The sequence below is a fragment of the Coregonus clupeaformis genome, unplaced genomic scaffold, assembly GCF_020615455.1.
Source record: "Coregonus clupeaformis isolate EN_2021a unplaced genomic scaffold, ASM2061545v1 scaf0875, whole genome shotgun sequence".
Taxonomy (NCBI): domain Eukaryota; kingdom Metazoa; phylum Chordata; class Actinopteri; order Salmoniformes; family Salmonidae; genus Coregonus; species Coregonus clupeaformis.
In genome coordinates, this window is record NW_025534329.1 from 123,398 (window position 1) to 138,334 (window position 14,937).

The 14,937-nt window shown below is 44.6% G+C and overlaps 1 protein-coding gene across 1 annotated transcript in view; it reads left to right on the top strand.

The window, feature by feature from the left end:
* The window catches only part of LOC123485863 (amyloid-beta A4 precursor protein-binding family A member 2-like), a 92,807-nt gene that overhangs the window by 34,334 nt on the left and 43,536 nt on the right, over positions 1-14,937 (top strand). The window contains 1 exon segment of the mRNA XM_045216971.1: positions 4,764-4,812. The gene's annotated coding sequence lies outside the window, so the exon portion shown is untranslated.

Genomic DNA, 14,937 nt, shown 5'->3' on the forward strand with positions numbered 1-14,937 from the left:
TCACAAGGCCGCAGGGCTTGATGGATTACCAGGACACGTACTCACAGCATGCGTTTACCAGCTGGCAAGTGTCTTCACTGACATTTTCAACATCTCCCTACCACGCCAACAGATCCACAAATGACGCAATCTCTATTGCACTCCACACTGCCCTTTCCCACTTGGACAAAAGGAACACCTACGTGAGAATGCTGTTCATTGACTACAGTTCAGCATTCAACACCATAGTGCCCTCCAAGCTCATCATTAAGCTAAGGACCCTGGGACTGCAACTGGATCCTGGACTTCCTAATGGGACGCCCCCAGGTGGTGAGGGTAGGCAACAACACATCTGCCATGCTGACCCTCAACACAGGGGCCCCTCAGGGTTGCGTGCTTAGGCCCTTCTTGTACTCCCTGTTCACCCACGACTGCACGACTCTAACACCATCATTAAGTTTGCTGACGATGGTGGTAGGCCTGATCACCAACGACGAGGAGACAGCCTATAGGGAGGAGGTAAGAGACCTGGCACTGTGGTGCCAGGACAACAACCTCTCCCTCAACGTCAGCAAGACAAAGGAGCTGATCGTGGACTACAGGAAATGGAGGGCCGAGCACGCCCCCATTCACATCGATGGGACTGTCGTGGAGCGGGTCAAGAGCTTCAAGTTCCTCGGTGTTCACATCACTCAGGATCTATCATAGTCCACACACACCAATACAGTCGTGAAGCGGGCACGACAACGCCTCTTCCTCCTCAGGAGGCTCAAAAGACTTGGCATGGGCTCTCAGATCCTCAAAAAGTTATACAGCTGCACCATTGAGAGTATCTTGACTGGCTGCATCACCGTTTGGTATGGCAACTGCTTGGCATCCGGCTGCAAGGTGCTACAGAGGGTACTGTGGACGGCCCAGTACATCACTGGGGCCGAGCTCCCTGCCATCCAGGACCTTTATACCAGGTGGTGTCAGATTAAAGCTCTACAAATTGTTAAAGACTCCAGCCACCAATGTCATAGACTGTTCTCTCTGCTACCGTATGGCAAGCGGTACCGATGCACCAAGACTGGAACTAACAGGACCCTGAACAGCTTCTACCCCCAAGGCATAAGACTGCTAAATAGTTAGTTAAATAGTTAACCAAATAGCTACCCGGACTATCTGCATTGACCCTTTTGCACTAACTTATTTTGACTCATCATATACGCTGCTGCTACTGTTTACTATCTGTCACTTTAATCCTAGTAATATGTACATACTGTATCTACCTTAATTACCTCGTACCCCTGAACATCGACTCGGTACTGGTACCCCTTGTACACTGAGTATACCAAACATTAGGAATACCTTCCTAATATTGAGTTGCACCTTCTTTAACCTGTCTCCTCCCCTTCATCTACACTGACTGAAGTACATTTAACAAGTGACATCAATAAGGGATCATAGTTTTCACCTGGATTCAGCTGGTCAGTCTATGTCATGGAAAGAGCAGGTTCTTAATGTTTTGTATACTCAGTGTATATAGCTAAGTTATTGTTACTCATTGTGTATCTATTATTCCTTTTGTTATTACGTGTTTTACTTTGAAATTATTTCTCTAATTTTGTTCTCTCTGCATTGTTGGAAAGGGCCTATAAGTAAGCATTTCACTGTTAGTCCACACCTGTTGTTTACGAAGCATGTGACGAATACAATTTGATTTGAATTATTATGTGGATTATAATTAATGGATATTTTGTTGTAGGGTTTGATACATTTTACGTTAGGGCAAATCAAGTCCGACATTTTTAACTTTAGAAGCATTTTTAAACCTTGAATACACTACACGTTTGCATATCCTGCTATGCAGGAAAATTCTCATCAACAAAAGAGTGATCAAATTAAGATCCTACATCTGTAGCTAGCTACTATATTCTGCTACATGTCAAATGTAAATATTTGACAGGCCTACTGATACTGTAAGTTTGGCACAGTATTTTGGTTTTTCATATTGCAGTAATGTACTGTAATTGGCTATTGCTAGATAATGCATACAGATTGATTGTGAGTTGTTGCAGGTGTTGGTAACTGTCCTCCCATCAACAGAACACGTGTCATTTGTTGGCGTCTCTGGCGACTGATCTGAATGGTCCTATGCAGAGAAGTAGAAGCTGCAGTGTACTGCAGTGTGAGTGGAGCCTCTGGGACCAACCGTAGCCCCAGGACATGAGATGATACTGCAACCAAAGCACAATGTGACTGCCTGGCTGAGCGGGAGAGACAGTGGTGTCGCTGACACACTTTATCTGTCTGAGAAAAGGAGAGCGAGTGTGTGTGTGTCTGCATGCTTGCGTCTGTTTGTATTGTATGCGTGTGAGAGCGCAGGACACATTGCAGTCGCCAGACTAAACAGGCTGATTGTTTTGTGCCTTGAGAAGTTGAGGAAATGTCCCAGCTAAGCTTCTAATACCTGAAGAGGTGATAATAGATTCTGCTCTGCCTCCTAACTGGCACTGTGTTCTCAGTAACAAGCACAGTTGGTTGTTTTCACTCTGTCTTTTTCTGCAAAACGGTGTCTTCCCCTGGGAGGATGAGTCACACAGCGCTGCTTACTATCGGTTCAAAGCAGTTTCATCCTCAGATGGAACGTGGGCATTGTTTGGTAGATAGCTCAGCTGTGTGCTACTTGCTCATATATTTATCACCTGGGATAGAGCAATGCCTCTTCTGGCACTATCAGTTCTCCTAAGCATTTCGATTTGCTGCGCTAATGTTATTGATCTTGATCATGACTTTGGACACAGTAAATTAAATATTTCTGGGTGCTACACATAACAATGATTTATTTATACTCTGTCTTAAAACGAATTATGGTTGATCATTGAAATGGCTGAACAATGCGATTTGGCACAGGTATGGGGGGCAGGGGGTACAGCACAACACTTAGGTGTGCTGGTTAGGAATGGTCTATCAGACTCCGGCAGGGTTTTTGACATGGGGTAATAGCAGGAGTGGGCCTGCATGGCCCCTGAGGACCCATGATGGCAGCCTCACAGTGAACATCAGCACTCAATAGTCTTGGCATCTCCCACATGCTCGTTGAGTCACTCAACTCTCCATGCTGTCAGCAGGCTCTCCTCATCCCTCCTCTTCCCTCCCTCATCTCTCCTCTCCCCCCGACAGCGCCCCTGACAAACGAACTGTCCCTCTGAAGCTGGATGGATCCTCTCTAGGCTCTAATTGTGGAGTGGAACATGAATGTGGATGTGGAAGCCTTCCTTCACAAAGAGGATGTGGGGCTGAGATTTACACTGGCTGGACTCTGCTACAGTAGCCTATCGGGCACAGCTCTTGACTCCAGCCATTTGTCAAGATTTGCGGGAGAATCTGCCCTGTTTCCACCCAGACTGAGACTGAGCTTAGCTGCAGATGGCAACCTCTCCTGGAAGGCAAAGTAGGATGCAACTTGTTAGAATGCAGTAAGCCTATTCCCTGTATCCAAGATGGAGGCACAAACATCCCAGAAAACAATTCTGTCACTTCACACTTAGAGCCCAGGAGATCAGTCTTGTTTGCCCTGGTGTTGTTGTTTTTCTTGAAGCATCTCTCCCCTTCAGTATCAGCTGATGTTGGTAAAGGGAGACAGGATGTTTTAGGACATCAAAGAAGCAGCCCGCCTTTAATCAGCACTCCAGCCTGAGCGCGAACAGAAGCAGGTAGTAGGTAGGTTACTTTATGCCTTAGGTCTGTCTCTGGATAGGAAGATGTGGTAAGATAACATTAGCGTCTCTGTGCTGTGGTGTAAGGTATCTCCTCGGCGAGGTTGGCGTGTCCAAATGGGTCTCAGTAACAATACGATGTGCAAATCACGTCCAGTTCCACCTGAAGCCTTGAGGGGAGGAAGGATGTGTCAGCACAAGGCTTATCATGCAGAAAACATCTGGCCAGAGACAGCATTATGTGAGAGAGAGAGAACAGTCAGCAGCAGCATCCTTTTCCTGTGCTGCCTGTCTCAATTGGCAATCCCCCTCTCTCTCCTTCTCTCCCTCCCTTTCTGCCTCTCTCCCTCCCTCCGTCTCTGCTCCCTCTCCCCATTAGGGTGCCAGCAGAATAGAGCTACTTAATGAATCAGAATCTTTGTGAGCCCGTACTCAGTAATCACATCACACTAAACTGAGAGACAACTTTTTCTCCCGTTAGTGCTTGGGTTTGTTGCTAATCTAATGACATACCAGTTCCTTTCAGGATGCTCCTCCAACCCAGAGATAAGCTCACAGTGCTCTTTGTTGAGTGCATTGGCATGAGGAGCTGATCAGCTGTGACAGGAAGCACCCTGAGAGCATGTGATGTCTACGTGTGCTCATTGCTCTAACTCTCCTGTTAAAGACTGGGCTTTTTGGGCTTCTCATCTTTATTTTTGCAGTGTTGCTTAAAAACCAATTTGGAAATCTTGCTGTGAGTGGTGCAGTAATGATGTTGTTTTGACCCAAAAGCCAGACTGCTTTATTACCAAGGGACCGAGGAGGAGGGGGGTGATAATGGGGCGGCAGGTAGCTTAGTGGGTAAGAGCGTTGTGCCAGTAACCGAAAGGGCGCTGGTTCTAATCCCCGAGCTGACTAGGTGAAAAATCTGTCGATGTGCCCTTAAGCAAGGCACTTAACCCTAATTGCTCATGTAAGTCGCTCTGGATAAGAGCGTCTGCTAAATGACTAAAATGTAAATGTGATAGATCAATGTTTTACTGTCTGAGCTGAACCAGTTGCCTCTTCACCATACTCAGCCTTGTACTCTTTTTGTTTCAGGAGTGCACCTGGGAAATAGACCACATCATCCACCAACCTACAGCTATTGGTGAGTATTTCTGCCTATTTTGTTGTTTCTACTTTCCAGCATTAATGGGTTTCATTCTCAAGGTTGTTATAGCTGTGCTGCTGTTGTTGTTTAAACTAGGTGGCTTTATTAGGTGGAAAGGTGGGATCAGGTGCACATCTCAATAACATTGTGTGCATTTAAAAAGGTTGTCAGTAGTCGTATTTTCTGTCATTGAATGTGTTCCGGTTAAGCTAACTAATCAGAGCAATGCAAAGCTCAACTCAAGGCTCCTCTGTGCTGTAGTCTTTTCCGTTTCAATGCTCATTACTGTCCTATGATCCTAGTGCTTACCATGTGATGTGTTGCTGTTGTGAGAGAGACCTGTGGGGCACAGGGCATCCTCTGGGCCCAGGGGAGTCCCCAGACCACCTGGGCTCTCTGTAGAGAAGTGTGTTATTGACACGGAAGAACTGTGTGAGGGAGGGGTAGATGAAGATGCACAATGATCAGGCAGGGAGGAGGAAGAGGAGGAGGAGGAGGAGGGAGGTATCGTGGGAGAAGTCTTTGAAGACGTTACAATGCAGAGGAGAAAGAGGAAAAACAAAGCTGAGCAACCCAAAATGCTGTGAACCTCTTTAAGGCAACCCTCTCCTCATCACATATTCATCTTCAGCTGGAATATTTATACAGAGCCATCCTTTGAGATAGACTGAGCAACAGTTCCATTTTCTAGAGAAGAGGACCAAGCTGCCAGTCAGCAGCCTTGCAGGTCACTTTGTGGGTGACTGTCATGGGTGACTGTCATGGGTGACTGTCATGGGTGACTGTGGTATTACGGCTACTAGACCTTTAGCTTGGCAGTCAGACACTCAAACATCCAATCACCATACTAGTGTCTCATGGTGTGAGTAGGACCATAACAGCAAAACACTTTTTTATCATTAAACAGAATGTGCAATAACTGAACTGCTCAAGCGGTGAGGTAGACAGAGAACACGTCAGCTATACAGTAGTCTATATTTGCCTGGCTACTCAACCTCCTTGCTCCGGCCAAACGCTACGCCACGCCCACGGACGTTCTTTTCTTCTCCGCAATGAGTCTGGATCTGAGTACCTCCCGACGATTTCAAGAACGCAAACACATTCTAACCCGTTCTGATTGGTCCCAGAAACCAATGGGTTGGGCCAGAGTCAGAACACACATGGGTAAAGCGGCATTTTGAAAATGTGTCATTGGCTTTGATACTCTGATTAGTTAGAGATGATCCAATCACTGATAACTTTGTTTTGTACAACACCCCTCATTTTGACGTCACCACAAACGACTTCAACGATGACAGTCTCAGACTGAAGTTTGTAGCGAACATGGAGCAGCGGAAAAATGATGTTTGAGTTGTCAGGCAAAGTCTAAATATCAGCTGTCATTCTTCTTCTCATGATGTGACATTTCATTTGAGGTTGGTAGATCAAGAGTAGCTCTATATGGTATAGGAAGAAGAAGCACATTTTTTACATTTTAGTCATTTAGCAGACACTCTTATCCAGAGCGACTTACATTTAGTGAGTGAATACATTTTCCATACTGGCCCCCCGTGGGAATCGAACCCACAACCCTGGCGCTGCAAGCGCCATGCTCTACCAACTGAGCTCAGGAGGCCCCCTGTTGATGTGTACTCTCAGTTACTGTCAGAGCAGAGAAGTGACAATAGTAGGCGAGACACATCCAGGAGGAGGAAATATTTACATTTACGTCCTTTAGCAGACGCTCTTATCCAGAGCGACTTACAGTTAGTGAGTGCATACATTATTTTTTTAAAATTATTTTTTCATACTGGCCCCCCGTGGGAAATGAACCAACAACCCTGGCGTTGCAAACGCCATGCTCTACCAACTGAGCTACATCCCTGCCAGCCATTCCCTCCCCTACCCTGGACGACGCTGGGCCAATTGTGCGCCGCCCCATGGGTCTCCCGGTCGCGGCCGGCTACGACAGAGCCTGAAATATGTTATTGTCATGGAAATACTGTATGTTATTGTCATAAAATTGTAAATTGATTAATTTGCATTGTAAAGTATGTTATAGAAATGCTGATACCGTATGACCTTTGCTTTAAGAACACATGAGGAGAGAGGCCAGGAATACTGGGAAAAATGGGTCTCGAACTTGAAAATTGTCTAATTCAAAGATGATGTTACTGTAACTAATCTGATGAATGTATGATGTGTGCTGTACCCGCCAGACCATATTACAATTTAAACAATTGTTTGTTTGTTCTTCAATAAAAACAAGAAAAAAAAAATGCTGATAGATATTATATTTTCCCTTTTGTAACGCATGTAATTTACATTATTGAAACATACTGCACTCACACTCACAAGAGGTGAAAAACAGAACAAACTATGATTGTGGTCCTGCTTGCAGATTGGCCAAGGAGTGTTCGAGCTAGCACAATATTGTGCCAGGGTTGGAATGGAATGTTCACATGTGTTTTAGGATCACTTAGCTTTCGATTAACATGCCCTTGAAAGAACGACGGTTTGCCAGTTTGGCTCTGCTTCGTGCCTCACAACATTCCTAGTCTTGCCATTTGTGATGACACACCATCAGAGTTGAGTAGTAATGGATTACATGTAATGTAATCCGTTGCATGTAATCCGTTACATGCAACGGATTACAAAAATAATGTAATCTGTTACGTTACCAGCAAAAATGTAATCAGATTATAGATACTTTTGAAAAACGATGATTACTTCTAGGATTGTTTACAAATTCAGACAGGGTGTTGCGAAAATAATCTTTGACACCTTGCTGTTTTCTCAATGACATTCAAATCAGCATTGAAAAAAGGATTTAAAGTTTGTTCCGCCTGAGCGAGTCTGACCACAAATCAGAGACCACTATGATGACACACCAAATGCGTTTGATGGATCGCTGGAAAATAGCATGAATTGGCTTTTTTTAGGCTACAGTCCAAGCTATGTCTTCCAATGGTGCGACTGTGTCACGATCGTCGGATATAGAGGACCAAGGCGCAGCGTGGAAGGTGAACATACTTATTTATTAAATGATACACGAACAAAACAACAAATCGATACGTGACGTCCACAGGTGCAAAACACAAACCAACACGGAACAAGATCCCACAAACACTGTGGGAAAACCACCTGACTAAATATGGTTCCCAATCAGAGACAACCAGCAACAGCTGATACTCGTTGCCTCTGATTGAGAACCACTCTGGCCAACATAGATATACAAAAACTAAACTAGACACAACGAGCACAAAACATAAACTCTACACACCCTGGCTCAACTTAAAAGAGTCCCTAGAGCCAGGGCGTGACAGACTGCTGTCGGCATCCAATGATTATCCAACTTGAACGCTTGGAGGTAAGGATGACAGCAGTGCTGTAGCTTACGGGGCGATACGGATATCACTTATTATTGATATCTAGCACATTGATGTGAATCACACTGCTGCTCACTCATTTAGCTATTTGCGCCTTATAGATTGTGGTTGTTGTGGATGGCTGTTCACAAATGTATATGTGTATTTTAACCCAATAATGGTTGAAAATTAAGAAGTTTAAGCTGCCTATCAATCATTGTTTTGTGACCAGTGGACAGCCAGTGAAAAATGCGCACTTGCAACAGCTGCATAGTGCGGATCCCAGCCTATGGAATAAAAGTTTGAGGGTGTTCCTACCTTCTAAACTCCTCCATGGTATTGTGCTCCATACTTTCAAAAACTAGTTTAATTTAAGAAGACCACGACTGGTGCTTTTATTGCTCAATCTAATTCGTGCTGATTCAAAACAAAATATCCATAGGCCTAACATACACATAGTCAAACACGCACACTTTTGACAGATTGAAAGGGGCAATATGTAGTTGCTACATCCATTTTTAGACGTATAAATTAATCATATACTGTATACTCATTGATTCTTAAAGAATATAACTTATAAAGGCCTCATTAGCTTAGTTCAACTGTCACACCCAATGAGAACCCAAAATATAAGCTTGTTTTAATCCAATGTTTGTAAACATTGTAAATGTAAACACACAAAATATTTTGTGCACAATTTTGTTTACATCCCTGTTAGTGAGCGTTTCTCCTTTGCCAAGATAAAACATCCACCTGACAGGTCTGGCATATCAAGAAGCTGATTAAACAGCATGATCATTACACAGGTGCACCTTGTGCTGGGGACAATAAAAGGCCACTCTAAAATGTGCAGTTTTGTCAAACAACACAATGCCTCAAGTTTTGAGGGAGCGTGCAATTGGCATGCTGACTGCAGGAATGTCCACCAGAGCTGTTGCCAGTGAATTGAATGTACATTTCTCTACCATAAGCTGCCTCCAACGTCATTTTAGAGAATTTGGCAGTACGTCCAACCAGCCTCACATCGCAGACCACGTGTAACCACGCCAGCTCAGGACCTCCACATTCGGCTTCTTCACCTGCGGGATCGTCTGAGACCAGCCACCAGGACAGCTGATGAAATGTAGGCGTATTTCTGTAATAAAATCAATTTGTGGGGAAAAACTCTGATTGGCTGGGCCTTGCTCCCCCAGTGGGTGGGCCAGTCTCCCAAGTGGATGGGCCTATGCCCTCCCAGGCCCACCCATGGCTGCGCCCCTGCCCAGTCATGTGAAATCCATAGATTAGGGCCTAATGAATTCATTTCCAATTTACTGATTTCCTTACATGAACTGTAACTCAGTAGAACCGTTGAAATTGTTGCATTTTGCGTTTGTATTTTTGTTCAGTATAAATATAAATAAACATGAATATATATGTTTTTGTCTCAGAAAACTTGGGGAGCCAAATAAAATCACAGGCCACCGAGTTGGGGATCCCTCTTTATTGGTATCCATTTAAGAGGGAGGATATCCAGCAATTTTACATCACCCACATCAGAATGTATGTCAGAACAGGGAGTAGAGTACTGTTGTTAGAGATGACCTACATCAGGCCTCCTGAGTGGCACAGCGGTCTAAGGCACTGCATTGCAGTGCTTGAGGCGTCACTACAGACCCGGGTTCAATCCCAGGCTGTGTCACAACCGGCCGTGACCGGGAGTCCCATATGGCAGTGCACAATTGGCCCAGCGTCTGGGTTAGGGGAGGGTTTGGCCGGGGAGGCTTTACTTGGCTCATCGTGCTCTAGTGACTTCTTGTGGCGGGCCGAGCACCTGCAGGCTGACTTCGGTCGTCAGTATCCTCTGACACGTTGTGCGGCTGGTTTCCAGGTTAAGCGGGTGGGTGTAAAGAAGCATGGTTTGGCGGGTCTTGTTTCAGAGGACGCATTATTCGACCTTCGCCTCTCCCAAGCCCGTTGGGGAGTTGCAGCGATGAGACAAGATTGCAATTGGATATCATGAAATAGGGGTAAAGAAAGAAAAGAGAGATGACCTACATCATGAAAACTGGAACTGCATCGAATGCACTCATAAATGTGCTGCTACTCACAGAATGTTTCAGACATATCAAGTTTCATCAAATGCTCGCAGCCAAACAACCAATAATAATAATGTGCGACTCTGGTTCTTTTCCTGTGTTTGGTCCTGACAGCGTTCTCACCTGCAGCGAATCGCACCACGGTACAAACTGAATCAAACCGAGACCATCCTTTTTGAGCGAACCACGGTGCGTTGTTTAGTCCGGAACCGAGTGCGATAGAGTGTTCACACCAGTCCAAACGGATCAAACTAAGAGAATAAACTCATTAGAGTTTGGACAAACCGAACCAAACCAATTTGGTGTGAAAGCCCCCATAATGTAGTTAAAAGTACTCAGTCCCAATCAACTCCAGTTATCAACACTAAGTCCAGGGAGCTAAGATAACTCCAGTTATCAACACTAAGTCCAGGGAGCTAAGATAACTCCAGTTATCAACACTAAGTCCAGGGAGCTAAGATAACTCCAGTTATCAACACTAAGTCCAGGGAGCTAAGATAACTCCAGTTATCAACACTAAGTCCAGGGAGCTAAGATAACTCCAGTTATCAACACTAAGTCCAGGGAGCTAAGATAACTCCAGTTATCAACACTAAGTCCAGGGAGCTAAGATAACTCCAGTAGAGTCAATTTAACTCTAAATGTTTTTACTCTGTGATTTAAACTCTCGTTGATTTACTGTGTATCCAGATATTTTTGACATATGACCATAAAGAACATAATCAGGACAAGTTCTCCTATTTACATGAACAATATGATTCGGGTGGTGAAAATCTGTCTCCCTTTTTCCATCTTCCATATTTCTGCTCGCTTTCAGCCAAAAAGCCCATGATTGATTGAGCGCTAAAGAGGATTAGTCTATTGGCTGAAAAGGAGAGGAGCTGTTGTGGGATGCTTTCTGTACCCATGGTAGCAAAATGGCTGGCTGTGATGTGGCCATCCAGAAGGCTGTGTTTCTGAGCAAGATAGCACTATGATGGGGCCCAAGACTCTGCCTGCCTGTCCACTCTCTGTTTCTTATTCGGCAGGCCTATAATCTCCTCTCAAAATAGTCCCCATCCGTCTGCATGTCACTGATAGTGTATGGGAATTGCATGCGTGTTATGGGGCCAATGCTTCCATATAAGACATTTTGGGCTGACTGTATTTGGCGGCAGAGTCACTAGTGTGTGGTGGAGTCTATCATCTGTTGAAACAGTGCTTTACATATCATGATTAAAAGCTTGAATAACTCTGAGGAGATGGCTGACATCAACATCTAGCTAGTTTAAACATTAAAAGCCTTAAGACCCAAGTGAAAACTGATGATATGCTACTCACTATAATGATACGTTTCTAATCTGTGCATTCGATGCCAAGCAATCGTATTGACTGTGAAGTGTGGAAAGAAAGTGCCCTGGTCTGTCATCATGTATGCTGTTGAATATAGAATAAAGTCCTCCCATTTTCCCAAGGAATATTATTTGGGACTACTCTAAGGAGAAATAGACTTCTTGAACAGCCTACTTCCCTCTTCATTGTCAGTTTTTCAAAGGAACATTTTTCCTTGCTGACTATTTTAACTTTGTATGACATGATGGGTATGTCTTGAGCTGGCTGCTGTATATGAGTGTGTGTGTGAGTATTCATCCGTTGGGGTGTGTGTTTTTTCTGCGTGTGCAATAGTGTGTGTGTGTGTGTCTGAGTGTATATGTGTGTGTGTGTGTCTTGCATATCCTCTTGCTTATAGTCATTTAGGCAATTTAGTCTCGCTGAGGACACAAATGTTGTATTTAAATGAATTAGATCCTCTGGGAGAAGCGTGAACAAACAGAAGGATAATTTAATATTTCAGACCATGCAAATCACGTCTGTTTTTCTGTTAGGCGGAGGCAGTTACAATTCTATAGCCTGACCGCAGTCTGCAGACACTAATAGGAATAGTGGGGCTCAGGGGCAGTAGTGTGGACATTAAAGTGTGTCTTAGTTTGCTCAGCTGAATAGAGGGTTTATATACTAATAGAACCTTTCAGCTTTAGCCCCTTTATACTAGTTGTGAATATCAAATAGATCTCCGACTTAAAAATGCAGTTATTCATTATAATTTTTACCTGTTTCTAAGTAAGTATCCAACAAACACCCAAGCAAGGGTGCTCCCTCCCTTTTACAATGCTTGTAATATCAACGTACTGTATTATTATGAAGTATGAGGTCTTTGGCAGATTTGGTGATGGCATGAGGGAGGGAGGCTGGGTTTATGGAGGCAGACTGAATGGAGCGGCAGAGATTTGTGATATAAGGGGATTGCAATCAGAGCCCAGTAATCCATCCATCCAGACCTCCAGCATCATCAGCGGATCAGAGGCAGAGCTACAGTACAGTATGTCTGGCCAGAGGGGTGAGGACGTCACTTGTTCCCACCAGGGACTCTGTAGTGCATCGCATTACAACTATCTTTAGCGCTAGGAGACGCAAATGCACGCTCTGATGTGATGTTATGCCTTGAGATGGTTGGGGAATGTTATACGCCACCATCTTTTCTATTGAAGCACTGCTGCTGTCGCTCCTGTTTCCTTCCTCATTCGTCACCGCGCCTTGCCTTCCCTCGCTTCGTTTTCTTCATCCATCTATTCTGTGTTTCATCCCAAGATGTATGACTCAGCCAATTTGAGATGCTGTGACTCTCGGAGAAGATGATGTGTTTTAAAGACAATAGTGGCAGAGTGAAACACAGGCTTCCCTCAGAAACAAGTGGAACCTTTCATCCAGAAACCCCTCCAAAATGGTGACAGCAGCAGCAACACTGAGACAAGCCAGATACTGAGCCGTGTGCCTAAAGGGGATGGGAGAGATGTAGAGCCTTGAGATAGCTGTCTCTCAAAGACACGTCTCTTTTGTCTGCTATCTGTCTCCTTGTCTTCGGTTTGTAAGTTATTGAATAGTCAGTGTTTGACTTACTCCTTTCACCCTGTCCTGTGCAGTCTTGTCTTCATTCCTGATGGTCCCTGCCGTCTTCATCTCTTCTTCATTGGTCCTTCCCCGTGTTTGTAGGTTGTAGTTATTGCAGTGTAGTAAATACTGGCTATTGGCTACAGATGCTCATGCACACTGACAGCTCTGGGATCAGCCATATGATACCCCTGCTGCTAGCAACCTGGAGGAGAGCATGTAGTGTCTAGACCAGGCATCCAGAGTCTGCCATGTACATCAGAACAAAACAAAGCATTGCATGACTGTCCTGGACATGCATTAGCACACCTTTGATTCAGGAATCTGGGTACTGTTGAATGACTTCCCATTAAAGTAAGGCATTCTGTTCCTACTAGCACAGCTTGCAGGGAGTGATTGAGATTGAAGAGGTCCCAGAAGAACACAGGGCTTGCTAAACCACCAACCCTTTCTTAAAATAGCTTTGAATCATGCATTATTCGTACCGGGACTGCCAGTGCTGTCAAGCAGCATTTTCTGCGATGCTTATTGTCTCCCCTTGTTTTCTTCAGGCTCTGCAATTCGAAAAGATTCCCTAAACTCATTTCCATAGCTTTGTGTTTGTTATTGGGTGACTGATGACTCCCCCTTCTACAGTGAAGAAACATTAAAGAATACTTATTACATTCTGTTTCTTCTCTTCCTCGGTGTTAGAATTGGTTGCTGACAGTGTTCTGTTGTTGTTGCTGGCTGTTGCCGTGCACACAGACAGAGAACGTGGCGACGACACACCTCTAGAGATGGGGAAGTGGATTTCAATCTCCCATCCTGCCTCTCTCTGCATCATGCTGTGTCCCCTGGGCCCACTAAAGCGTGAAGGGTGCTGGGAGGGGGCGCTGACAGGTCCTCCAGAACCTGCCACTTTGTCAGTAGTGATGCAGCAGCCACACATACTAGTGCCGCACGTGTCCCTCTTATCGATCAGGATCGATATCTTCAGCTAACAGGGCCACACCCAGAAACAGAAACAAACACTCATACACACACATTCACAAGAATACAAAGCCACATAAAGACGTTCACACACACTGATACACAAAAAGAACCAGACAACCATAGGCTGGGCTGATAATTGAATCCCTGGCTCTTCCTCCATTTTTCCTTTGTTCTTGTTGAATGGGCCATTCTCCTGGATGATGAACGGTTACGCCTCAGCCTCTCTAATGTCCAGCAGTGAGAATTGGAACAGCCATTTCACTCGTCAAATGCACAGACAGTGTTTCATGTAAGATGTCAGGGTTCACTGTGTGTGTGTGTATGCAAGATATTATAAGATGTGTGTAGGTATGCTTATCTGAGTGTTTGTATGTGTGTGTGTGCGTGCGTTCATGCAGCGTGTGTGTGTCTGTGTGTATGATGTGAAGGCTGATGAATAATTCATCCCTGGCTTTCCATGAGGAGGCTGTCAGTGACTGAAGTCAGGAGTTATTTCGTGTGTGGATGGCTGCTACCAAACTGCATTAGTGGGCCCGGTCATGATTACTGTGGCTGTGGGTTTGATAAGGGAACATTTACTGTCCTCCCCCTCCTCATATCGCTGGGTATTGAGGTGTCATCGAATACAATGAACATCACTACTTTCAATGATTGTTATTAACATTATTTTCCTCAACCCTGTCAATTCTGTCTCTCCCATTCCATCTCTCTTCTGCATATGAATTCTTTGCTCATTCTAAACAAACCTCTGTATAAAGGAGAAACTACAGTGACAAGACCCTCCATATACCATC